Below are 26,971 nucleotides of genomic sequence, written 5' to 3'. Positions count from 1 at the left end.
CACACATCAAATCCAGCATCCCTGACTCACTGGACCCATATCAATTTGCATACAGGGCAAATAGATCCACAGAGGACGCCATCTCTCTGGCTCTTCACTCTGTCCTGACTCACCTAGAGAGACAGGGCACGTACGTGAGGATGCTATTCATAGACTATAGCTCCGCCTTCAACACGGTCATCCCCACCAAGCTCATCACCAAACTCCACCAGCTAGGCCTCAGCTCGTCATTATGTGACTGGATCCTGGACTTCCTGCTGGAACGACCGCAGGCAGTGAGAATGGGCCCGCACCTGTCCTCCACTATCACCCTGAGTACAGGCACACCACAGGGCTGTGTTCTGAGCCCCATGCTCTACTCCCTCTTCACACACGACTGTGTTCCTGCATTCGACACCAACACCATTGTCAAGTTTGCAGATGACACAACGGTGATCGGGCTTATCACCAACGGGGATGAAACAAACTATAGAGCGGAGGTGCAGAACCTGGCGGACTGGTGCTCGGATAACAACCTGTCCCTAAATACCACCAAGACCAAGGAGCTGATCATCAACTTCCGTAGGTCACATAACGGGGAATATGCCCCGATCTCTATCAACGGGGACAGTGTGGAGAGAGTGTCCAGCTTCATGTTTCTGGGCACTCACATTTCGGAGGACCTAACATTGTCCAATAACACTGCTGCGCTGGTCAAGAAGGCACAACAAAGACTGTTCTACCTGAGAACACTGAAAAAGTCTGGTCTAGCCCAACAGCTGCTGACGACCTTCTACCGCTGCACCATAGAGAGCATCCTAATGCATGGCATCCCTGTGTGGTACCTCAGCTGCACGGAGGCAGAAAGGAAAGCTCTACAGCGGGTAGTCCATAGAGCTCAGAGGGCCATCGGAACACAGCTACCAGACTTAGAGGGCATCTACAACACACGATGCCTCAGAAAAGCCACCAGCATCCACAAAGACTCTTCACACCCCTGCAACAGTCTGTTCGAACTCCTTCCATCGGGCAGACGATACAAGGCCTTCTACGCCCGCACTTCCAGACTCAGGAACAGCTTCATCCCCAGGGCCATAGCTGCTGTGAACCGGTCCTGCTGAGCCGGATGGCCACAACGCATAGATCAACTTGCACTTTACCCTGTCCAAAACTGTTACAACTGTTTCGTTTCGTTGGGATGCTGCTGTCTAAATTACTTAAATTATTGCATCGTATGGGAGGCGCATTCCCAATCTCGTTGTACCCCTGGGTACAATGACAATAAAGATATATTGTATTGTATTGTATTGTATTGTACACTGCCTTGAGGACATAAAATGTTGGATGGCACAGAACTTCCTCCAATTAAATGAGAGCAAGTCTGAGGTCATCCTATTCGGCCCCCCCGACTCCATCAAATTGATAACAGGCAGTCTTGGAAGCCTATCCTGTCTAGTCACCGCATGTCAAAAACCTCGGCATGATATTTGACTCTGCATTAAAATTTGATAAGCAAGTCAACGCTGTGGTAAAAGCCAGCTTCTTCCAACTTCGAACCGTAGCTAAAATCAAACCTTTCCTCCAATTCGACGACACAGAAAAAATCATTCACGCTTTCATTTCCTCCCGCCTAGACTACTGCAACTCCCTATACACTGGGATCAGCCAATCTTCCCTGTCCCGCCTGCAACTGGTCCAAAACGCCGCAGCGAGACTCCTGACGGGTACCCGTAAAAGGGACCACATCACCCCGATTCTGGCCTCTCTCCACTGGCTCCCTGTACGATACAGAATCAACTTCAAGCTTCTCCTATTCACGTATAAAGCCCTAAATGGACATTCCCCCCCCTACATCAAAAATCTTCTAACCCCTCTCTCTAACTCCAGGTCCCTCAGGTCGGCCGACTTGGGGCTACTCACTATCCCGCGGTCTAGGCTTAAGCTCAGGGGTGACCGCGCTTTTGCGGTTGCAGCTCCTAGACTGTGGAACAGCATCCCTCTCCCCATCAGAACTGCCCCCTCAATCGACTCCTTTAAGTCCAGGCTCAAAACCTATTTCTACTCCCTAGCGTTTGAGGCTCATTGAGGAGGCGCTGTGAACTGTTTGCGTGCTACTGTATGTTTCATTTTTTTCCTTAGTACCTAATCAGATGTACAGCACTTTGGTCAACGTGGGTTGTTTTTAAATGTGCTGTACAAATAAAATTGACTTGACTTGACTTGACACCGGGTCCTCCATTGTTCTTCTGCCTCCCTTTCGGTGGTTTCCTCACGCCGGGTTCTCCTTTGTTCATTCATTCATAAACTCACTCACTCACTCACTCACTCATTGTGAGGTTATCCACTTTGGTGGCAAGAACAGGAAAGCAGACTATTATCTGAATGGTGGCCGATTAGGAAAAGGGGAGATGCAACGAGACCTGGGTGTCGTGGTACACCAGTCATTGAAAGTAGGCATGCAGGTGCAGCAGGCAGTGAAGAAAGCGAATGGTATGTTGGCATTCATAGCGAGGGGATTTGAGTATAGGAGCAGGGAGGTTCTGCTGCAGTTGTACAGGGCATTGGTGAGACCACACCTGGAGTATTGCGTACAGTTTTGGTCTCCTAATCTGAGGAAAGACATTCTTGCCTTAGAGGGAGTACAGAGAAGGTTCACCAGATTGATTCCTGGGATGGCAGAACTTTCATATGAAGAAAGACTGGATAGACTCGGCTTGTACTCGCTGGAATTTAGAAGATTGAGGGGGGGATCTTATAGAAACTTACAAAATTCTTAAGGGGTTGGACAGGCTAGATGCAGGAAGATTGTTCCCGATGTTGGGGAAGTCCAGAACAAGGGGGTCACAGTTTAAGGATAAGGGGGAAGTCTTTTAGGACCGAGATGAGAAAACATTTCTTCACACAGAAAGTGGTGAATCTGTGGAATTCTCTGCCACAGAAGGTAGTTGAGGCCAGTTCATTGGCTATATTTAAGAGGGAGTTAGATGTGACCCTTGTGGTTAAAGGGATCAGGGGGTATGGAGAGAAGGCAGGTACGGGATACTGAGCTGGATGATCAGCCATGATCACATTGAATGGCGGTGCAGGCTCGAAAGGCCGAATGGCCTACTCCTGCACCTATTCTCTATGTTTCTATGTTTCACTCATTCACTCACTCACTCACTCATTCATTCATTCATTCATTCATTCATTCATTCATTCATTCATTCATTCATTCATTCATTCATTCATTCATTTCTGAAAGAATTAAGTTTCCAATCCTCCATCTCCATTTACCCAACTGACAAAGTAATGTCCTAACCCAATGTCCAAGTTACCAGCAAACAGTTACGTTTTGGAACGGTTAACCTTATAACTCAGATTTTGTTTGGAAACATAGAAACATAATAAAATAGGTGCAGGAGTAGGCCATTCGGCCCTTCGAGCCAGCACCGCTATTCGATATGATCATGGCTGATCATCCAGAATCAGTGCCCCGTTCCTGCTTTTTTTCCCCATATCCCTTAATTCCTTTAGCCCGAAGAGCTAAATCTAACTCTCTCTTGAAAACATCTAGTGAATTGGCCTCCACTGCCTTCTGTGGCAGAGAATTCCACAGATTCGCCACCCTCTGACTAAAGAAATTCCTCCTCATCTCTTCCTAAAAGAATGTCCTTTAACTCTGAGGCTATGACCTCTAGTCCTAGACTCTAGTGGAAACATCCACTTTAATAATGGCAGGAAAATCACCAAATGGAATTTCAAGGTAATTGTTTGTTTTATCCTCATTGCAACATTAACAACATAGGTGGCGCAGCGGTAGAGTTACTGCCTTACAGCGCCAGAGACCCGGGTTCCATCCCGACTACGGGCGCTGTCTGTACGGAGTTTGTACGTTCTCCCCGTGACCTGCGTGGGCTTTCTCTGAGATCTTCGGTTTCCCCCCACACTCCAAAGACGTGCAGGTTTGTAGGTTAATTGGCCTGGTATTAATGTAAATTATCCCTGGTACGTGTAGGGGATCGCTGGTCGGTGAGGAGTCGATGGGCCGAAGGGCCTGTTTCCATGCTGTATCTCTACACTAAACTTAATTAATAGTATGTGAGCGGGTCAGTAATTGGCCTCGTCTAGTTTGGCCTGTGATTGCTGCGTTGTTTGGTGTATAATTACTTTTGTGAAGGTAATGAACCGTTAGAGCATCTATTTTTGGAGCGCTCAATTCAGTTGGCTTGTGGCTTGCTCGCAAAGGCACTTCCCACTTGTTTGAAAGTCCATTGTTTGCATCTTATTCACAAAATGCTGGAGTAACTCAGCAGGTCAGGCAGCATCTCGGGAGAGAAGGAATGGGTGACGTTTCGGGTCGAGACCCTTCTTCAGTCTGATGTCAGGGTCTCGACCCGAAACGTCACCCATTCCTTCTCTCCCGAGATGCTGCCTGACCTGCTGAGTTACTCCAGCATTTTGTGAATAAATACCTTTGATTTTGTACCGGCAGCTGCAGTTATTTTCCTATACTACATTGTTGTCATCTTGCTCGTCTGACTGTGTTCTGCACGTTGATTTGACCTGTGTCTGGGGCCCCTGCCCAGCTTGATTAGTTTGTCCCGTGCCCACTGCACCCGCCATAGCCTAATTGCTGGGTATCTTTGCAAAGGTTTGATGCATCAAACACACGTCTGGATGGGACGTGGTGCAATAATTGTAACGGAAATATAAAACCACCTTTCGCAGGAGTAGAGAGGACAAATCATGGAGTAAATCAGTTCATCGGGCAATGGGTCAAAAAGTTAACGAAGACCCGATGGGTCCAAACCTCTCCTGCATTGGTGTAGCACCCTCTCCTCTCCTCTCCCACCCCCCCCCTCCACCTCCCTCCCCCTTCCCCTCCCTCACCCACTCACTCACTCCATCCCCCTTCAACCCCCCCTTATCCCCCCCTCCTCCCCTCCCCCCTCACCTCCTCACCAACTCTATCCCCCTTAAACCCCCCTTATCCCCCCTCTCCCCTCCCCCTCCTCACCCACCCACCCACTCACTCACTCCATCCTCCTTTAAACCCCCCTTATCCCCCCTCCCCCCCATCCTCACCCACTCACTCACTCCATCCCCCTTCAACCCCCCTTATCCCCCCCACCTCCCCTCCCCCTCCTCACCCACTCACCCACTCCATCCACCCTCAAACCCCCCATATCCCCCTCCCCCTCCTCACCCACTCACTCACTCCATCCCCCTTCAACCCCCCTTATCCCCCCCACCTCCCCTCCCCCTCCTCACCCACTCACCCACTCCATCCACCCTCAAACCCCCCATATCCCCCTCACCCACTCACCCACTCCATCCACCCTCAAACTCCCTTATCCCCCCCACCTCCCCTCCCCCTCCTCACCCACTCACCCACTCCATCCACCCTCAAACCCCCTTAAAACGTTGGGGGGGGGGGCGGGTGAGGGGAGGCGGGTGAGGGGGGAGAGGGAGCCACTCACCCCGGCCCCGGGCGGCCATCGCAGCGGCCAGCAACAGGAGAGCTCTCCTCACCCCCCCCTCATTGGCCACCGCTCCCATCACTCAGGCGGGTCCCGCCCCCTCTGACTGGCAACCCTCCCCCAACTGCGCACGCGCGGGTCCGGCGGCCATCTTAAGTAAGTATTAGATCAACAGGCCCCAACTGCGCACGCACTGACTCGTTGGGTTCCCATTGTGACGCCGAACACGGAGGCGCGGCTGACGGGCAGGGAAGGTGGAAAAGGGATTTATTCGAGTTTAAAAAAGTGACTTTTTAAAGTTTAAAAAGTGAATAGCTTTTAACATATAACAACCATTTGAACCGCAGGCCAATGGTGAGTAAGGTGGGCCTAAAATTGTTGCGGTATCGTGTACCGTTTTGGCTGTATTTCGGGTACGCACAATCAAACAAACAAACTGACAAACATACAAGATGAGAGTTTTAGTAATACATAGATAACACGAAGGACTCTGCATTGAATGCATGTAGAATTTATAGCAAAACGAACTGAGTGGACAAGTAGAAATGCGGTACATCAATGCATTAAAGAGGAGTCTTGTATAAGACAATGGTGAGGCCGCATTTAGAGTATACAGTTTTGGGCACCATGTTATAGGAAAGGTGATATCAAGTTGGAAAGGTGTACAGAGAGGATTTGCGAGGATGTTGCCAGGCCTAGAGGGTCTGAGCTATAGGCAGAGGTTGTGTAGGCTGGGTCTCTATTCCTTGGAGCGCAGGAGGATGAGGGGAGATCTTATAGAGGTGCATAAAATCGTAAGAGGAATAGATCAGGTAGATGCACAGATTCTCTTGCCCAGAGTAGGGGAATCGAGGACCAGAGGACATAGGTTCAAGGTGAAGGGGAAAAGATTTAATAGGAATCTGAGGAGTAACTTTTTCACACAGAGGGTGGTGGGTGTATGGAACAAGCTGCCAGAGGAGGTAGTTGAGGCTGGGACTATCCCAACGTTTAAGAAACAGTTAGACAGGTACTTGGAGAGGACAGGTTTGGAAGGATATGGACCAAACGCGGGCAGGTGGGGCATGTTGGCCGGTGTGGGCAAGTTGTGCTGAAGAGCCTGTTTCCACACTGTATCACTCTATGACTCTATGAGTCAGATTTTAGAAAAACATCCGTATTGTGATTTTTCGATACTACAAGCATTTGACAATGATTGACAGGATGATTGACAAGATTTACTTTGCACTTTGTGTTTGATTAGGTATATGTTTGGTGAGGCCGAATCTGGAGTATGGTGTGCAGTTCTGGTCGCCAAATTATAGGAAGGATGTCGACAAAATGGAGAGGGTACAGAGGAGATTTACTAGAATGTTGCCTGGGTTTCAGCACTTAGGCTACAGAGAGAGGTTGAACAGGTTGGGTCTTTATTCTTTGGAGCGTAGAAGTTTGAGGGGGGACTTGATAGAGGTTTTTAAAATTTTGAGAGGGACGGACAGAGTTGACGTGGGTAGGCTTTTCCCTTTGAGAGTGGGGAAGATTCCAACAAGGGGACATAGCTTCAGAATTGAGGGACAAAAGTTCAGGGGTAACATGAGGGGGAACTTCTTTACTCAGAAGGTGGTGGCTGTATGGAATGGGCTTCCGGTGGAAGTGGTGGAGGCTGGCTCGATTTTATTATTTAAGGGTAAATTGGATAGGTATATGGATAGGAGGGGATTGGAGGGTTATGGTCTGAGTGCAGGTAGATGAGACTAGGTCAGGGAGAATGGTCGGCGTGGACTGGTAGGGCCGAACGGGCCTGTTTCCATACTGTAGTTGTTATATGGTTATATGGTTTCTCACAATTTCAGCGAGAACAAATTTTTATTCCAAATGTCAAATTTTTTTTGGTAATGATGTGTGAATTCCTTTAGGGGTGAACTTTGTGGTGCCCAGACACGAATGCACTGTAAATAACTACGATCGTAAAGTCATTACATATCAAGATCAATATCCAGCCGCAGAAGGCATGGATTAGAAGGATACATGACATTTCAGTCGCCCTCTCTCTCTGATGTCCCCCCTCTCTCTCTGACATCCCCCCTCCCTCTCCGACATTCCCCCCTCTCTCTCTCTGACATTCCCCCCTCTCTCTCTGACATCCCCCTCTCTCTCCGACATTCCCCCCTCTCTCTCCGACATCCCCCTCTCTCTCTGACATCCCCCCTCTCTCTCTGACATCCCCCTCCCTCTCCGACATTCCCCCCTCTCTCTCTCTGACATTCCCCCCTCTCTCTCCGACATTCCCCCCTCTCTCTCCGACATTCCCCCCTCTCTCTCCGACATCCCCCTCTCTCTCTGATGTCCCCCTCTCTCTCTGACATCCCCCCTCTCTCTCTGACATCCCCCCTCCCTCTCCGACATTCCCCCCCCTCTCTCTCTGACATTCCCCCCTCTCTCTCTGACATCCCCTTCTCTCTCTGACATTCCCCCCCCTCTCTCTCCGACATTCCCCCTCTCTCTCTGACATTCCCCCCTCTCTCTCTGATATTCCCCCCTCTCTCTGACATCCCCCACCCTCTCTCCGACATTCCCCCCCTCTCTCTGACATTCCCCCTCTCTCTCTGACATTCCCCCTCTCTCTCTGACATTCCCTCTCTCTCTGACATTCCCCCTCTCTCTCTCCGACATTCCCCCCTCTCTCTCCGACATTCCCCCTCTCTCTCTGACATTCCCCCCCTCTCTCTCTGACATTCCCCCCTCTCTCTGACATTCCCCCCTCTCTTTCTGACACCCCCCCTCTCTCTCTGATATTCCCCCTCTCTCTCCGACATTCCCCCCTCTCTCTGACATTCCCCCCTCTCTCCGACATTCCACCTCTCTCTCCGACATCCCCCCTCTCTCTCCGACATTCCCCCTCTCCCTCCGACATTCCCCTTCTCTCTCCGACATTCCCCATCTCTCTCCGACATTCCCCCCCTCTCTCTGACACCCCCCCTCTCTCTCTGACATTCCCCCCTCTCTCTGACACTCCCCCTCTCTCTCTGACATCCCCCCTCTCTCTCCGACATTCCCCATCTCTCTCCGACATTCCCCCTCTCCGACATTCCCCCTCTCTCTCTGACATTCTACCTCTCTCTCCGACATTCCCCCCCTCTCTCACTGACATCCCCCCCCTCTCTCTGACATCCCCCCCTCTCTCTCTGACATCCCCCCTCTCTCTCTGACATTCCCCCTCTCTCTCTGACATTCCCCCCTCTCTCTCTGACATTCCCCCCTCTCTCTGACATTCCCCCTCTCTCTCCGACATTCCCCCCCTCTCTCTGACATTCCCCCCTCTCTCTCTGACACCCCCCCTCTCTCTCTGATATTCCCCCTCTCTCTCTGACATTCCCCCCTCTCTCTCTGACATTCCCCCCTCTCTCTGACATTCCCCCTCTCTCTGACGTCCCCCCTCTCTCCCTGACATCCCCCTCTCTCTCCGACAGTCCCCCCTCTCTCTGACACTCCCCCTCTCTCTCTGACATCCCCCTCTCTCTCCGACATTCCCCATCTCTCTCCGACATTCCCCCTCTCCGACATTCCCCCTCTCTCTCTGACATTCTACCTCTCTCTCCGACATTCCCCCCCTCTCTCACTGACATCACCCCCCTCTCTCTGACACCCCCCCTCTCTCTGACATCCCCCTCTCTCTCTGACATTCCCCCCTCTCTCTGACATTCCCCCCCTCTCTCCGACATTCCCCTTCTCTCTCCGACATTCCCCCTCTCTCTCTGACATTCCCCTCTCTCTCTCTGACATCCCCCCCTCTCTCTGTGACATTCTCCCCCTCTCTCTCCGACATTCCCCCCCTCTCTCTCTCTGACATTCCCCTCTCTCTGACATCCCCCCTCTCTCTGACATTCCCCCCCTCTCTCTCTGACATTCCCCCCTCTCTCTCTGACATTCCCCTCTCTCTCTGACATTCCCCCCTCTCTCTCTGACATTCCCCCCTCTCTCTCCGACATTCCCCCCTCTCTCTGACATTCCCCCCTCTCTCTCCGACATTCCCCCCCTCTCTCTGACATTCCCCCTCTCTCTCCGACATTCCACCCCTCTCTCTGACATTCCCCCCCTCTCTCTGACACTCCCCCTCTCTCTCTGACATTCCCCCTCTCTCTCCGACATTCCCCCTCTCTCTCTGACATTCCCCCTCTCTCTCCGACATTCCCCCCCTCTCTCTGACATCCCCCCCCTCTCTCTGACATCCCCTCTCTCTGACATTCCCTCTCTCTCTGACATTCCCCCTCTCTCTCTCCGACATTCCCCCCCTCTCTCTCCGACATTCCCCCTCTCTCTCTGACATTCCCCCCTCTCTCTGACATTCCCCCCCTCTCTCTCCGACATTCCCCCTCTCTCTCTGACATTCCCCCCCTCTCTCTGACATCCCCCTCTCTCTCTGACATTCCCCCTCTCTCTCTCCGACATTCCCCCCCTCTCTCTCCGACATTCCCCCTCTCTCTCTGACATTCCCCCCTCTCTCTGACATTCCCCCCCTCTCTCTCCGACATTCCCCCTCTCTCTCTGATATTCCCCCCCTCTCTCTGACATTCCCCCTCTCTCTCCGACATTCCCCCCCTCTCTCTCTGACATTCCCCCTCTCTCTCTGACATCCCCCCTCTCTCCCTGACATCCCCCCTCTCTCTGACATTCCCCCCTCTCTCTCCGACATTCCCCCCCTCTCTCTCTGACTTTCCCCTCTCTCTCTCCGACATTCCCCCCCTCTCTCTCCGACATTCCCCCTCTCTCTCTGACATTCCCCCCTCTCTCTGACATCCCCCCTCTCTCTCCGACATTCCCCCTCTCTCTCTGACATCCCCCTCTCTCTCTGACATTCCCCCTCTCTCTCCGACATTCCCCCTCTCTCTCCGACATTCCCCCTCTCTCTCTGACATTCCCCTCTCTCTCCGACATTCCCCCCTCTCTCACTGACGTTCCCCCTCTCTCTGACATCCCCCCTCTCTCTCTTTGACATTCCCCCTCTCTCTCCGCCAATCCCCCCTCTCTCTCTGACATCCCCCCTCTCTCTCCGACATTCCCCCCTCTCTCCCTGACATCCCCCCTCTCTCTGACATTCCCCCCTCTCTCTCTGACATTCCCCCCCTCTCTCTCTGACATTCCCCCCCCTCTCTCTCTGACATTCCCCCTCTCTCTCTCCGCCAATCCCCCCTCTCTCTCTGACATTCCCCCCCTCTCTCTGACATTCCCCCCTCTCTCTGACATTCCCCCTCTCTCTCCGACATTCCCCCCCTCTCTCTGACATTCCCCCTCTCTCTCCGACATTCCCCCTCTCTCTCCGCCAATCCCCCCTCTCTCTCTGACATCCCCCCTCTCTCTCCGACATTCCCCCCTCTCTCCCTGACATCCCCCCTCTCTCTGACATTCCCCCCTCTCTCTCTGACATTCCCCCCCTCTCTCTCTGACATTCCCCCCCCTCTCTCTCTGACATTCCCCCTCTCTCTCTCCGCCAATCCCCCCTCTCTCTCTGACATTCCCCCCCTCTCTCTCTGACATTCCCCCCTCTCTCTGACATTCCCCCTCTCTCTCCGACATTCCCCCCCTCTCTCTGACATCCCCCCTCTCTCTCTCTGACATTCCCCCCTCTCTCTCTGACATCCCCACTCTCTCTCTGACATTCCCCCCCTCTCTCTCCGACATTCCCCCTCTCTCTCTGACATCCCCCCTCTCTCTCTGACATTCCCCCCCCTCTCTCTCCGACATTCCCCCTCTCTCTCTGACATCCCCCTCTCTCTCTGACATTCCCCCTCTCTCTCCGACATTCCCCCTCTCTCTCCGACATTCCCCCTCTCTCTCTGACATTCCCCTCTCTCTCCGACATTCCCCCCTCTCTCACTGACGTTCCCCCTCTCTCTGACATCCCCCCTCTCTCTCTTTGACATTCCCCCTCTCTCTCCGCCAATCCCCCCTCTCTCTCTGACATCCCCCCTCTCTCTCCGACATTCCCCCCTCTCTCCCTGACATCCCCCCTCTCTCTGACATTCCCCCCTCTCTCTCTGACATTCCCCCCCTCTCTCTCTGACATTCCCCCCCCTCTCTCTCTGACATTCCCCCTCTCTCTCTCCGCCAATCCCCCCTCTCTCTCTGACATTCCCCCCCTCTCTCTCTGACATTCCCCCCTCTCTCTGACATTCCCCCTCTCTCTCCGACATTCCCCCCCTCTCTCTGACATTCCCCCTCTCTCTCCGACATTCCCCCTCTCTCTGATATTCCCCCCCTCTCTCTCCGACATTCCCCCTCTCTCCGACATTCCCCCCCTCTCTCTCTGACATCCCCCCTCTCTCTCTGACATTCCCCCCCCTCTCTCTCCGACATTCCCCCTCTCTCTCTGACATCCCCCCTCTCTCTCTGACATTCCCCCCCCTCTCTCTCCGACATTCCCCCTCTCTCTCTGACATCCCCCCTCTCTCTCTGACATTCCCCCCCTCTCTCTCTGACATTCCCCCCTCTCTCTCCGACATTCCCCCTCTCTCTCTGACATCCCCCCTCTCTCTGACATTCCCCCTCTCTCTCTCCGACATTCCCCCTCTCTCTCTCTGACATTCCCCCCTCTCTCTGACATTCCCCCTCTCTCTCTGACATCCCCCTCTCTCTCCGACATTCCCCCTCTCTCTCCGACATTCCCCCTCTCTCTCTGACATCCCCCCTCTCTCTGACATTCCCCCTCTCTCTCTCCGACATTCCCCCCCTCTCTCTCCGACATTCCCCCTCTCTCTCTGACATTCCCCCCCTCTCTCTGACATCCCCCCTCTCTCTCCGACATTCCCCCTCTCTCTCCGACATTCCCCCCCTCTCTCTGACATTCCCCCCTCTCTCTGACATTCCCCCCCTCTCTCTCCGACATTCCCCCTCTCTCTCTGACACCTCTCTCTCCGACATTCCCCCTCTCTCTCTGACATTCCCCCCTCTCTCTGACATTCCCCCCTCTCTCTGACATTCCCCCCTCTCTCTCTGACATTCCCCCTCTCTCTCTCTGACATTCCCCCTCTCTCTCTGACATTCCCTCTCTCTCTGACATTCCCCCTCTCTCTCTCCGACATTCCCCCCCTCTCTCTCCGACATTCCCCCTCTCTCTCTGACATTCCCCCCTCTCTCTGACATTCCCCCTCTCTCTCTGACATCCCCCCTCTCTCTGACATTCCCCCTCTCTCTCTCCGACATTCCCCCCCTCTCTCTCCGACATTCCCCCTCTCTCTCCGACATTCCCCCTCTCTCTCTGACACTCCCCCTCTCTCTCTGACATCCCCCTCTCTCTCTCACATTCCCCATCTCTCTCCGACATTCCCCCTCTCTCTCTGACATTCCCCCCCTCTCTCTCCGACATTCCCCCCCTCTCTCTGACATTCCCCCTCTCTCTCTGACATTCCACCTCTCTCTCCGACATTCCCCCCCTCTCTCTCCGACATTCCCCCTCTCTCTGACATTCCCCCCTCTCTCTGACATTCCCCCCCTCTCTCTCCGACATTCCCCTCTCTCTCTGACATTCCCCCCTCTCTCTGACATCCCCCCTCTCTCTCCGACATTCCCCCTCTCTCCCTGACATTCCCCCTCTCTCTCTGACATTCCCTCTCTCTCTGACATTCCCCCTCTCTCTCTCCGACATTCCCCCCCTCTCTCTCCGACATTCACCCCCTCTCTCTCTGACATCCCCCCCCCTCTCTCCGACATTCCCCCCCTCTCTCTGACATTCCCCCCTCTCTGTGACACCCCCCTCTCCCTCTGACATTTCCCCTCTCTCTCCGACATTCCCCCTCTCTCACTGACATCCCCCATCTCTCTCCGACATTCCCCTCTCTCTCCGACATTCCCCTTCTCTCTCCGACATTCCCCATCTCTCTCCGACATTCCCCCTCTCTCTCTGACATCCCCCCTCTCTCTCTGACATTCCCCCCTCTCTCTCTGACATTCCCCCCTCTCTCCCTGACATCCCCTCTCTCTCCGACGGCCCCCTTTGCTCTCAGCGGTTGGACATTATACCAGTTTATAACATTACCGCTTATCTTCTTGCACTCCAAGGAACAAAGTTGTAGCCTGCTCGGCCCCTCCCTGCAGCTCAGGCCCTCGAATCCTGGCAACATCTTCGTCAAAATCTTCTCTGCAACCTCCCCAGCTTAACAATATCTTCCCTATAACAGGGTGACCAAAACCACACACACAATGTGGCCTCTCCAATGTGTTTGTACAGTTGTAACGTGATCTCCCAACTTCTAAATCAATACTCTGACCGATGAAAGCCAATGTCTCAACGGGTCGTGAGACCACCCTATCTACAAACTTCAAGGACTTGTATACCTGGACTCCGAGACTCTGACCACGTAGTCAGGATCGAACCCAGGACACGGGGCTCCGGCACTGTGAGGCAGCAACACTAACCATGCCCAGGGTCTGGTACAATTACTGCCAGGAGCCTGGCTCCCAGCTTTAGTGTATGTCCAGCGCCACACACACACACACAGCCCAGTGCGCACACACACACACACACACACAGCCCAGTGCACACACACACACACACACACACAGCCCAGTGCACACACACACACACACACACACAGCCCAGTGCGCACACACACACACACACACACACACACAGCCCAGCGCACACACACACACACACACACACACACACACACACACACAGCCCAGTGCACACACACACACACACACACACAGCCCAGTGCACACACACACACACACACACACAGCCCAGTGCACACACACACACACACACACACACACACACACACACAGCCCAGTGCCACACACACACACACACACACACACACACACACACACACACACACACACACACACACACACACACACACACAGCCCAGTGCCACACACACACACACACACACACACACAGCCCAGTGCACACACACACACACACACACACACACACACACACACAGCCCAGTGCCACACACACACACACACACACACACACACACACACACACACACACACAGCCCAGTGCCACACACACACACCCCACACACACAGCCCAGTGCACACACACACACACACACTCACACACACACACACACACACACACACACGCGTAGTATCTCTAAACTAAATCTCCTCAGCAGCATTCTTCATCCATAAAAATAAAGCTTGCGCTTTGGTAGTTGGTTTCCCCATTTGTTTGACTGGAGGTTGCCGGACCTGGATCAGTTTTGGGAGCGATGTGTAATGATGAGTGCTTGAATGGAGCAGTGCACAAGGGTAAACAACAAACTGTCGTGCTGGAGGAACTCTGCAGTCAGGCAGCATCAGGGGAAGGCAAAGGCCTAGTCGATGCTGGAGGCAGTAGGGAGGAAAAGGATAGAGATGCCAACTATCTCACGCCCAAATACAGGGCAAGGTGACGTCACTGCCCCGCGCCCCACGTGACCTCACCCAGCCAGCGGCCACGTGCTCCCGCTCCACCAATGGCGGCCGCCCTGGCCGGGAGGCGGGTTGCTATGCAACCTCCGTTAGGCGGCGCCCGGGCCTCCGAGCCTAGACTGTCCGGAGCTAAAATGTCGGAAACCTAGAGTATCTGGACCTAAACTGTCGGGGCCTACAGCGTCGGGGCCTACAGTGTCCGGGCCTACAGCGTCGGGGCCTATAGCGTCGGGGGCTACAGCGTCGGGGCCTACAGCGTCGGGGCCTACAGTGTCCGGGCCTACAGCGTCCAGGCCTACAATGTCCGGGCCTACAGCGCCCCCCGGGCCTAATACGGGACAAGGGCGGTCCCGTACGGGACAAACCAATTTAGCCCAAAATATTGGATGTCCCGGCTAACACGGGACAGTTGGTAACCTAGATAAGGATGTGAGAGAGAGGAACTCCAATCTCCTCATTGTCTTTCACTATTACAGTCTGATAACCTCGTATTAAGGTCATAAGTGATAGGAGCAGAATTAGGCCATTCAGCCCATCAAGTCTACTCCGCCATTCAATCATGGCTGATCGATCTCTCCCTCCTAACCCCATTCTCCTGCCTTCTCCCTTTAACCTCTGACACCCGTACTAATCAAGAATCTATCTATCTCTGCCTTAAAAATATCCACTGACTTGGCCTCCACAGCCTTCTGTGGCAAAGAATCCCACAGATTCACCACTCTCTGACTAAAGAGATTCCTCCCCATCTCCTTCCTCGAGTAACGTCCTTTAATTCTGAGGCTATGACCTCTAGTCCTAGACTCTCCCACTAGTGGAAACATCCTCTCCACATCCACCATCCATAATTACCTATTATCTATTGTAGTATTGATTTTTTTGTGAATTTATGTGGTGTTAATGAGCTGCATTATCGACTGGTTCCTGGTGCATACAATCCTGAATCAATCTTGACTTTCTTGAGTTTTGTTTCTTAAAGTATGGGAACTGGTTAACTCCCTAATTCCATAGACAACAGGAAGATAAGTCAAGTCAATAGACAATAGACAATAGGTGCAGGAGGAGGCCATTCGGCCCTTCGAGCCAGCACCGCCATTCACTGTGATCATGGCTGATCATTCTCAATCAGTACCCCGTTCCTGCCTTCTCCCCATACCCCCTGACTCCGCTATCCTTAAGAGCTCTATCTAGCTCTCTCTTGAATGCATTCAGAGAATTGGCCTCCACTGCCTTCTGAGGCAGAGAATTCCACAGATTCACAACTGCCTGACTTAAAAAGTTCTTCCTCACCTCAGTTCTAAATGGCCCACCCCTTATTCTTAAACTGTGGCCCCTGGATCTGGACTCCCCCAACATTGGGAACATTGGGTCAAGTCGATTTTATTTGTATAGCACATTTAAACACCACCCACGTTGACCAAAGTGCTGTCCATCAATGCAGGTACTAAAAAAGACCATACAATAACACACAGACCTAACAACACAGACACAAACAGTTTACAGAGCCCCATACAAGATAAGATAGAGCTCTTAAGGATAGCGGAGTCAGGGAGTATGGGGAGAAGGCAGGAACGGGGTACTGATTGAGAATGATCAGCCATGATCACATTGAATGGCGGTGCTGGCTCGAAGGGCCGAATGGCCTCCTCCTGCACCTATTGTCTATTGTCTATAAGGGGTGGGCAGAAAGAGGCGAATAAGATCATAAAGGGAATATTTGCGGTAATTGCACTTTTACTCGAAGTGGGGGAATCAAGAACCAGACGACATAGGTTTAAGGTGAGAGGGAAAAGATTTAGTCGGGACATGGGAGGCAAAGTCTTCACACAGAGGGTCGTGGGTACATGGAAAAAGAGCTGCCAGAGGAGGTAGTTGAGGCAGTTCAGTTCAGTTTAGTTTATTGTCTCGTGTACCGAGGTGCAGTGAAAAGATAGTCCGATGGTCACCAAAGAGGTAGATAGTCGTTCAGCACAGCTCTCTGGTTGTGGTAGGATGGTTCAGTTGCCTGATAACAGCCGGGAACAAACTGTCCTTGAATCTGGAGGTGTGCGTTTTCACACTTCTGTACCTCTTGCCTGATGGGAGAGGGGAGAAGAGGGAGTGGCCGGGGTGAGACTGGTCCTTGATTGTGCTGCTGGCCTTGCCGAGGCAGCGTGAGGTGTAGATGGAGTCAATGGAAGGGAGGTTGGTTCGTGCGATGGTCTGGGCTGTGTCCACAATTCTCTGCAATTTCTCTGCAATTTCTTGCAGCCTTGGGTGGAGCTGTTCCCAAACCAAGCTGTGATGCATCCCGATAAAATGCTTTCCACGGTGCATCATGTTGGAGAAGTTGGAGAGTATTGTAGGGGACATGCCGAACCTCTGAAGCCTTCTAAGGAAGTAGAGGCGTTGTTGTGCTTTCTTGTTCGTTGCTTCAACATGGGTGGTCCAGGAGAAGTTGTTGGTGATATTGACTCCTAGAAATTTGAAGTGTTCAACCATCTCTACTTTGGCACCGTCGATGTAAACTGGGGTATGTGTGCCACTTCGCTTCCTGGAGTCCATCACTAACTCCTTTGTCTTGCTGACATTGAGAGAAAGGTTGTGTAAGAAAATAACTGCAGATGCTGGTACCAATCGAAGGTATTTATTTCACAAAATGCTGGAGTAACTCAGCGGGTCAGGCAGCATCTCAGGATTTTAGATTTAGAGATACAGCGCAGAAACAGGCCCTTCGGCCCACCTAGTCCGCGCCGCCCAGCGATCCCCGCACATTAACACTATCTTATACCCACTAGGGACAATTTTTACATTTACCCAGTCAATTAACCTACATACCTGTACGTCTTTGGAGTGTGGGAGGAAACCGAAGATCTCGGGGAAATCCCACGCAGGTCACGGGGAGAACGTACAAACTCCGTACAGACGGCGCCCGTAGTCGGGATCGCACCTGAGTCTCCGGCACTGCATTCGCAGTAAGGCAGCAACTCTACCCCTGCGCCACTGTGCAGCGGTAGGAATGGTGACGTTTCGGGCAGCGAAGGAATGGGTGACGTTTCGGGTCGAGACCCTTCTTCAGACTCCGGAGGGGAAGAGAGGGGCAGAGGAACTATCTAAAGTTGGAGAAGTCAATGTTCATACCACTGGGCTGCAAGCTGCCCAGGCGAAATATGAGGTGCTGTTCCTCCAATTTCTGGTGGGCCTCACTATGGCACTGGAGGAGGCTCATGACAGAAAGGTCAGACTGGGAGTGGGAGGGGGAGTTGAAGTACAGAGATGAGGGCTGACACCAAGTCCCGTGAGTTTGGAGATGAGCTTAAAGACTGAGCTGTCGTCGATGAATAGGAGTCTGATGTAAGCGTCTCTCTTATCCAGGAGTTCCGGGGATGAGCGTAGGGCGAGGGCGATGGGAATCTCATGGACCTGTTGTGGCGGTAGGCAAACTGCAGTGTGTCAAGGCCGACGGATTTAATGCCGTCCATAACCAGCCTCGCAAAACATTTCAGGATGGTGGATGTCAAGGCCACTGGACAGTAGTCGTTTAGGCATGAGATCTTGATTTTCTTCAGCATTGGGATTCTCCAGAGATGCTGCCTGACCCGCTGAGTTACTCCAGCACTCTGTGTCCATGTTCTCCAGAGATGCTGCCTGACCCGCTGAGTTACTCCAGCACTCTGTGTCCATGTTCTCCAGAGATGCTGCCTGACCCGCTGAGTTACAGATGCACTTTGTGTCATAGAATCATAGTCATAGAGCGATAAAGCGTGGAAACAGGCCCTTCAGCCCAAGTTGCCCACACCGGCCAACATATCCCAGCTGCACTAGTCCCACCTGCCTGCGTTTGGTCCACATCCATCCAAACCTGTCCCATGCATGTAACTGTTTCTAACTGTTTCTAAATGTTGGGATAGTCCACTAGAGTCTTATAGTGACACAGAGAAGAAACAGGCCCTTCGGCCCAACTTGCCCATACCAGCCAACATGTCCCAGCTACACTAGTCCCACTTGCCCGCTTTTGGCCTATCCATGTACCTGTCCAACTGTCTCTTAAACGTTGGTATAGTCCCAGCCTCAACTACCTCCTCTGGCAGCTTGTTCCATACACCCACCACCCTTTGTGTGAAAAAGCTACCCCTCAGATTCCTGTTAAATCTTTCCCCCTTCACCTTGAACCTATGTCCTCTGGTCCTCGATTCACCTACTCAGGGCAAGAGACTCTGTGCATCTACCCGAATCTATTCCTCTCACGATTTTATGAACATCATTTGTGGTCACCGTCATCGTTTCTTGTCATTGAGAGTCCTTTGAGGTTGCTGGTGTGGAAAGTCTGGCACCTTTGGAATTGGCACTGGACAGAAGGCAGAATCGTGATGAATTACACTGGAGAGATTGATCAATAACTGTCACACAAGGCAACAGAGCTTATCTCTTGGCCGAAGTTTTCTCTTCTCTCTGACAATCTTCCTTTGACAGCAAAGTCAATCCTTCGCCTCTGTTTTTTAGTTTAGTTTAGTTTAGAGATACAGCGCGGAAACAGGCCCTTCGGCCCACCGGGTCCACGCCGACCAGCGATCCCCGCACACTAACACACTATCCTACACCCACTAGGGACAATTTTTTCATTTACCGAGCCAAGTAACCTCCCTTTAGTTTTTAAACTAAAGAGAGATTCCCTCGGTCTGCAAAGACTCCCAAAGCAGCACATTGTATTCACCGCTGTTATCGTCAACCAAGGTTGATGGCACCGGTGAAGGATCCAAAGATACTAGAGGAACAAGATGGAACCACTCCGTTGAATTCGCCAATACTGAAGTGTAGTACGCAAAGGAGCCATTTTAGTAAGCAAAACCCGCCGTTCGCTCTGCTTCTCGCAGTGTAGTCAGTGTTGTGGGGGAACAGTATGTGTGATGATACCATTAACATGCAGAATATATCTCATCTATCAACTCACAGATATTTGTCATTTTTCTTTAAAAATGTTTCTGCAAGTTTCCGCCTACTAAAATGGCGGCGTGACGTACTACGGTTTTTAGGGCCGAGTGGTCTTCTTCTGTCTTCTGTCGTGTGTCTTTCAGACCTGCAGCTCCGTTGAGACGAGCCAGGCCAACGTGTCATCGTCCAGGTCAATCAGACCTCGTTCACCATTGGGTGGGCGGTATTTGGGGCAACTGGTGACTATGTGCTCCACTGTCTGTGTGTTGGGTCCCCACACTCGCAGAAGGCACTGTCCACGAGACCCCACCTCTTCATCGCCACTCCATAGCATCCCACACCTGTCCTCAAGCGGTTGAGGGTTATCCACTGCTTTCGGGGCAGGTCCTGACCAGGGACGTCCATGGGTTCACCGATGTAGCGATGTGGCCTAGATGGTTCCACTGACTCCCACTGGTCTCTCCATCTCGTCTTGACCCAGGCGGCCTTGGAAGTGTCCAGCCGGTGTTGTACAGAGCAGCTCGTGGGCTTGCACGGCGAAGGGGCGTCATGACTTGAGGGGCACGTGTCGTGGTGTCTCTGTGACGATCTGACGGAGAAGGTGGAGATCACCAGTCTGTGCCTTTTGAGAAAGGGCCGGCGTGGCTGCTTCTCGTCTGGTGTTGGCCGGGGCGATGCCGGCATAGACGGGCAGTTGGTTTACTGGGGTAGCTCGAGTGGTCTATCTTGTTCCTCTAGTATCTTTGGAAGGAACTGATGCTGGTGGAAACAGGCCCTTCAGCCCAACTTGCCCACACCGGCCTGCCGTCATCTCTTTCTTGAGCCATGTCCTCTTCAGCTTTGTACTTGGCCAGGCATTAGTGAAGCCCACATTGCCCTTTGTCCGAGTTTCTCTATATTCCTGGATGCGTGGGGGATGAGAGTTGAGCCCTTAGGATTAATCCTATTTTAGTTTAGTTCAGTTTAGTTTAGAGAGACAGCGCGGAAACAGGCCCTTCGGCCCACCGAGTCCGCGCCGGCCAGCGATCCCCACACCTCAATACTATCCTACACACAGAAGGGACAATTTGCACGTATACCAAGCCAATTAACCGACAAACCTGCACGTCTTTGGAGTGTGGCAGGAAAGCGAAGATCTCGGAGAAAACTCACGTGGGGAACGTACAAACTCCGTACGGACAGCACCCGTGGTCGGGATGGAACGCGGCCCTCCGGCGCTGCATTCGCTGTAAGGTGGCAACTCTACCGCCGTGCCACCGTGACCGCCCTTTCTCAAGGAAATACATTGAGATTTATGAATATAGAACAGTGCAGCACAGGAACAGGCTCTTTGGCCTACAGCGTCCATTCCGAACATGACGCCGTTAAACTAATAGACAATAGACAATGGGTGCAGGAGGAGGCCATTCGGCCCTTCGAGCCAGCACCGCCATTCAATGTGATCATGGCTGATCATTCTCAATCAGTACCCCGTTCCTGCCTTCTCCCCATACCCCCTGACTCCGCTATCCTTAAGAGCTCTATCTAGCTCTCTCTTGAATGCATTCAGAGAATTGGCCTCCACTGCCTTCTGAGGCAGAGAATTCCACAGATTCACAACTCTCTGACTGAAAAAGTTTTTCCTCATCTCAGTTCTAAATGGCCTACCCCTTATTCTTAAACTGTGGCCCCCTGGTTCTGGACTCCCCCAACATTGGGAACATGTTTCCTGCCTCTAACGTGTCCAACCCCTTAATCCCCTCTGCCTGCATGTAACCCGTATCCCTCCAATCCCTGCTTAGCCATGTGCCTATCAAAAAAAAAAACACTTAAATGCCCCTCACGTACCTGACAGATGAAATATTTGCTTCCTTACTCCACACGACATAACTTTCTGCCTTGCTGGACTGTTTGTACTAAAAAAAACAATTTGGTTCCATAGGCTCCGAGAAAGATTAATAACAATTTAATCATGGGTTAAAATTATACGACTGACTGCATTGGAGTCAAACGCGTTTGCTTCTGCATCGAGTTCCTGTCATTCTGCTCATGATCATCGTCATTCAGAGATGGAGTTTACTCCTAAATGAAGGGTGACAACAATGGTGCAACTGGTAGAGCTGCTGCCTCACAGTTCCATAGACCCAGCTTTAGTTTGGTTCAGTTTAGTTTACTGTCAGGTGTACCGAGGTGCAGTGAAAAGCTTTTGTTGCGTGCTAGCCAGTCAGCGGAAAGACAGCACGTGATTACAATCGAGCCATTTACAGCGTATAGACACGTGATAATCTGAGGAAAGACATTCTTGCCATAGAGGGAGTACAGAGAAGGTTCACCAGATTGATCCCTGGGATGGCAGGACTTTCACATGAAGAAAGACTGGATAGACTCGGCTTGTACTCGCTGGAATTTAGAAGACTGAGGGGGGGATCTTATAGAAACTTACAAAATTCTTAAGGGGTTGGACAGGCTAGATGCAGGAAGATTGTTCCCGATGTTGGGGAAGTCCAGAACAAGGGGTCACAGTTTAAGGATAAGGGGGGAAGTCTTTTAGGACCGAGATGAGAAAGTTTTTTTTTCACACAGAGAGTGGTGAATCTGTGGAATTCTCTGCCACAGAAGGTAGTTGAGGCCAGTTCATTGGCTATATTTAAGAGGGAGTTAGATGTGGCCCTCGTGGCTAAAGGGATCAGGGGGTATGGAGAGAAGGCAGGTACGGGATACTGAGTTGGATGATCAGCCATGATCATATTGAATGGCGGTGCAGGCTCGAAGGGCTGAATGGCCTACTCCTGCACCTATTTTCTATGTTTCTATGTGATAAGGGAATTTACATTTGGTGCAAGATAAAGCCAGTAAAGTCCTATCAAGGATATTCGGAGGGTGGACCAAAGAGTAGAGTTGCCAACTGTCCCGTATTAGCCGGGACATCCGTATTTTGGGCCAAATTGGTTTGTCCCGTACGGGACCGCCCTTGTCTCGTATTAGGCCTGGAGGGTGGTGTAGGCCCGGACGCTGTTCATGATAAGGGAATAACAATTGGTGCACGGTAGTGGTGGTGCAAGGTAGTGCTGTCTGTGTGGAGTTTGTACATTCTCCCTGTGACCGCTCGTGTTAAATGAAAACATTTAATCCAGACGGGCTGAAGTGTAACATGGCAAAGCACATCAGAGTTGGGGAAATTTAAATCGCACGTTAAAATATGGGTGGGTGGGAGGGAGAGAATTTTGTGAATCACCTGTTTCCCAGGTGCAAAGATGTTCCATTTCCCTGCATCTCTCTGGACCATTGCTCAGGGGAATGGCCTGGATTCTGGCCTGGGATCCAACGCCAGTCTGTACGTGTGAGAGAGAAAAGGGCGCAGCGGTAGAGTTGCTGCCTTACAGCGAATGCAGCGCCGGAGACCCGGGTTCCATCCCGACTACGGGTGCTGTCTGTACGGAGTTTGTACGTTCTCCCCGTGACCCGTGTGGGTTTTCTCCGAGATCTTCGGTTTCCTCCCACACCCGAAAGACGTGCAGGTTTGTAGGTTAATTGGCTTGGTGAAAAATGTAAAATTGTCCCTAGTGTGTGTAGGATAGTGTTAGTGTGCGGGGATCGCTGGTCGGCGCGGACCCGGTGGGCCGAAGGGCCTGTTTCCGCGCTGTATCTCTAAACTGAACTCAACTAAAATGAACTCAACATCGGTATGAAATGCTACCTTTTGCCCATCAGTCAGTCGGGCCTTTTGGAATCCAGAGCACTGTGGCAAAGAACTACGAAAAGTGTGAGTGATAATTTTGACAGGAATTAATTGGGAAATGCCAGACAGGCTGAAGCTTAATTCCCAATAGAGATGTATTGCAGCCTTGTCTGGTGTAAAAATGCAAAGAAAAAGCTGGCAAAAATGGTTTAGATAAAGCTAATTGAGTGGCAGAAATTGTATTAGTTTGTATTAATACAAGCTGCTGAAATTGTATCAGTTATTTCCAGCTGTTATCAGACAACTGAATCATCCTCTCACTACCAGATAGCAATGCTGAACTACTATCTACCTCTTTAGTAGGAGCGCCAACTATCTCACTCCCAAATACGGGACAATGTGACGTCACCGCCACGCGCCCTACGTGACCTCGCCCAGCTAGCGGCCACGTGCTCCCAATGGCGACCGCCCGGGCCGGGAGGCGGGTTGCTACGCAACCTCCGTCAGGCATTGCCCGGGCCTCCGGACCTACAGTGTCCGGGCCTACAGCGTCCGGGCCTACAGCGTCCGGGCTTACAGAGTCCGGGCCTAGAGCGTCCGGCCCTACAGCGTCCAGGCCTACAGCGTCCGGGCCTAGAGCGTCCGGGCCTAGAGCGTCCGGGCCTACAGCGTCAGGACCTACAGCGTCCCGGGAGAGGGAGACAAAGTGATCGGGAAGGGTGAGGTTTGAAAACGAGACATCACAGGGGAAGAAGCTCAAGGAAAATGTGGAATAGTAATAGAAAATGTAGAAAAGTAGATCAAGGAAAATGTAGAATAGATCATTGTTAGCTCGGGGAAGGTGACAACGAAGCATGCAGAGATATACACATGAGAGTCATGCATTGCTTCTCTGCTGATCCTGACAGTAGGTTCCCTTTAGATTGCTTACAAAACTATCAAGTATAAAACAGGAGGAAATCTGAGCAAAGGGATTCTTTTGACATATATTGCAAACAGACACTCAATTTATTCACAAAATGCTGGAGTAACTTAGCAGGTCAGGCAGCATCTCGGGAGAGAAGGAATGGGTGATGTTTCGGGTCAAGACCCTTCTTCAGACTGATGGTCTGAAGAAGTGTCTCGACCCGAAACGTCACCCATTCCTGCTCTCCCGAGATGCTGCCTGACCTGCTGAGTTACTCCAGCATTTTGTGAATAAATCGATTTGTACCAGCATCTGCAGTTATTTTCTTAAACAGACACTCAAGATTGCTTGAAGAAAACCCCCAAAATGCCATGGGAATTTGAGGGATTGATTTTCGGGAGTGGAACAACTTTGGCATTGTCTTTCACGGTCTGTAGAAATATTGAACTGCAGACTAAATGTGTAGAATGGAACTGCAGATGAACCGAAGATTGACACAAAATGCTGGAGTAACTGAGCGGGAAAGGGGGCATCTCTGGAGAGCAGAAATGGCTGACGTTTCGGGTCGAGACCCTTCGTCAGACTTATGCTTAAGGTTGAGTTCCGTCTGAAGAAGGGTCTCGACCCGAAACGTCACCCATTCCTTCTCTCCAGAGATGCTGCCTGACCTGCTGAGTTACTCCAGCATTTTGTGTCTATCAAGGAACTGCAGATGCTGATTTACCAATGAAAGACACAAAGTGCTGGAGTAACTCAAAATGGTGGCACGGGTTACTGATTGTGAATGATCAGCCATGATCACAATGAATGGCGGTGCTGGCTCGAAGGGCCGAATGGCACCTATTTTCTATGTTTCTATGTTTAACTCAATGGGTCAGGCAGCATCTCTGGAGAACATGGATGGGTGACGATTCGGGTCTGGGCCCGTCTTTCAGCCCTTGCTGGTTCAAAGGGATCATGTTCCTACAAGAACCCAAGGAAAACGACAAGGAAATTGAGGAACAATCAGTTCAGTTTCTGTGTAAATGTTGTGACCGGTTGACTAGATTATGGTTCAATTTGAATTCATTCGAGCAATAGAACTTAAATGTATTGACTATTGAATGGAAGATCTCAGAATTTACTTTGATATAAAATGTTGCAACAATTGCAACTTTAATTTTAAGATTCATAGCTTTTCTGAGGTATCACTTATGCAGTGGATATGTATAACGATCTTAATGTTTATTTTCAAGTGTATTATTATTTACTTCTTAATATGCTTATTGTCCGAATTGTTGTGTTTACATTGATTGTGATCCACATTACGTTGCTGAGAGCTAGAAGTCGGCATTCATTGTCCTTTCATCCATGATTGAGATACTGAACTATAATAAGTACTAGACCAAGTGGACCCGTTGGGCCCAAAGCTCTCCTCCATTGGTGCAGCACCCTCTCCTCCCCCCCTCCCCTCTCCCCCCCTTCCCCCCTCCCCTCCCCCGCTCCCCTCCACCCCTCCCTCCCCCCGCCCTCCTCCCTCCCCCTACCCTACCCTCCCCTCCCCCCCTTCCCCTCTCCCCCTTCCCCTCTTCCCCTTCACGCCACCCCCCCTTAACCTCTGGTGGAGTAGCTCAGCGGGACAGGCAGCATCTCTGGAGAAAAGGAATGAGAGACCCCTTTTCAGAATGACAGTCGCGAAAGGGCCGCAAGAGATATAGACGGTGATATAGAGAGATATAGAACAACTTCGTCTGAATCCTCATCTCCATCAGACCCGAAACGTCACCCATTCCTTCTCTCCAGAGATGCTGCCTGTCCCGCTGAGTTACTCTGGCATTTTGTGTCTTGCCTCTGTTTTATGGCCCTTTATCCAACATTCCCCAAAATCAGATGAAAGGCTATTTCTACCTCCAACATAAATCCAATTCAAATTCCCAAACCCTTTATCTTTCAGGTATAGGATCCTAGTTTATATAATGTCACGTCACGCTCTATCCTTGATACTCATGGTAATATTTTGGTAAAGGTCGCTTCCTAGTGCTGATCAATATATACGAGACCAAGGTGGACCTGTTGGGCCCAAACCTCTCCTGCATTGGTGCAGCACCCTCTCTTCCCCCCTCCCTCCCTCCCTCCCTCCCTCCCTCCCTTCTCACCCTCCTCCACCCCCTCCCACCCTGCCCCCCTCCCTCCCTCCTCCCCCCTCCTCTCTCCCCCCCACTCCCCTCTTCCCACTCCCCCCTCCCCGTCCCTACCTCCCCCCAACCCCCCTCCCTCCATCCCCCTTCTCCTCCCCCCCACTTCATCCCCCTCAACCCCTCTTATCCTCCCTTCTAGCTCCCTCCCACCCTCCCTCCCCCCCTCCCTCTCTCCCTCCCCCCTCCCGCTCTCCCTCCCCCCTCCCTCCCTCGGAGATAGATTTAAACTTTAAAATGTGAATAACTTAAAAAATATAACACCGATTTCAATGAAACTTCTTCCATCTGCACCAAAGGGACGACGGTGAGTAAGGTGGGCCTAAAATTGTCGGCTTTTGTGTACCGTTTTGGCTGTAGTTCAGGAACAAACAGACAAACAAACAAACAAACAGACCCCCAAGTCTGTTTTCTCACTTTCCCCATTCTGGTGAAAGGTCATTGATCTGAAATATTATCTGGCTTCTCTCTCCAC

At 51.7% G+C, this 26,971-nt stretch overlaps 1 protein-coding gene across 5 annotated transcripts in view; it reads left to right on the top strand.

Annotated features, from left to right (window-relative positions):
* The window catches only part of slc2a9l2 (solute carrier family 2 member 9, like 2), a 250,648-nt gene that overhangs the window by 79,266 nt on the left and 144,411 nt on the right, over nt 1-26,971 (top strand). The gene's annotated exons all lie outside the window — the stretch shown is intronic.

Source organism: Rhinoraja longicauda, chromosome 1 (assembly GCF_053455715.1).
Source record: "Rhinoraja longicauda isolate Sanriku21f chromosome 1, sRhiLon1.1, whole genome shotgun sequence".
In the NCBI taxonomy this organism is placed as follows: domain Eukaryota; kingdom Metazoa; phylum Chordata; class Chondrichthyes; order Rajiformes; family Arhynchobatidae; genus Rhinoraja; species Rhinoraja longicauda.
The sequence above is the reverse complement of the archived record's forward strand: the minus strand, read 5'-3'. Positions and strand labels throughout refer to the sequence as shown.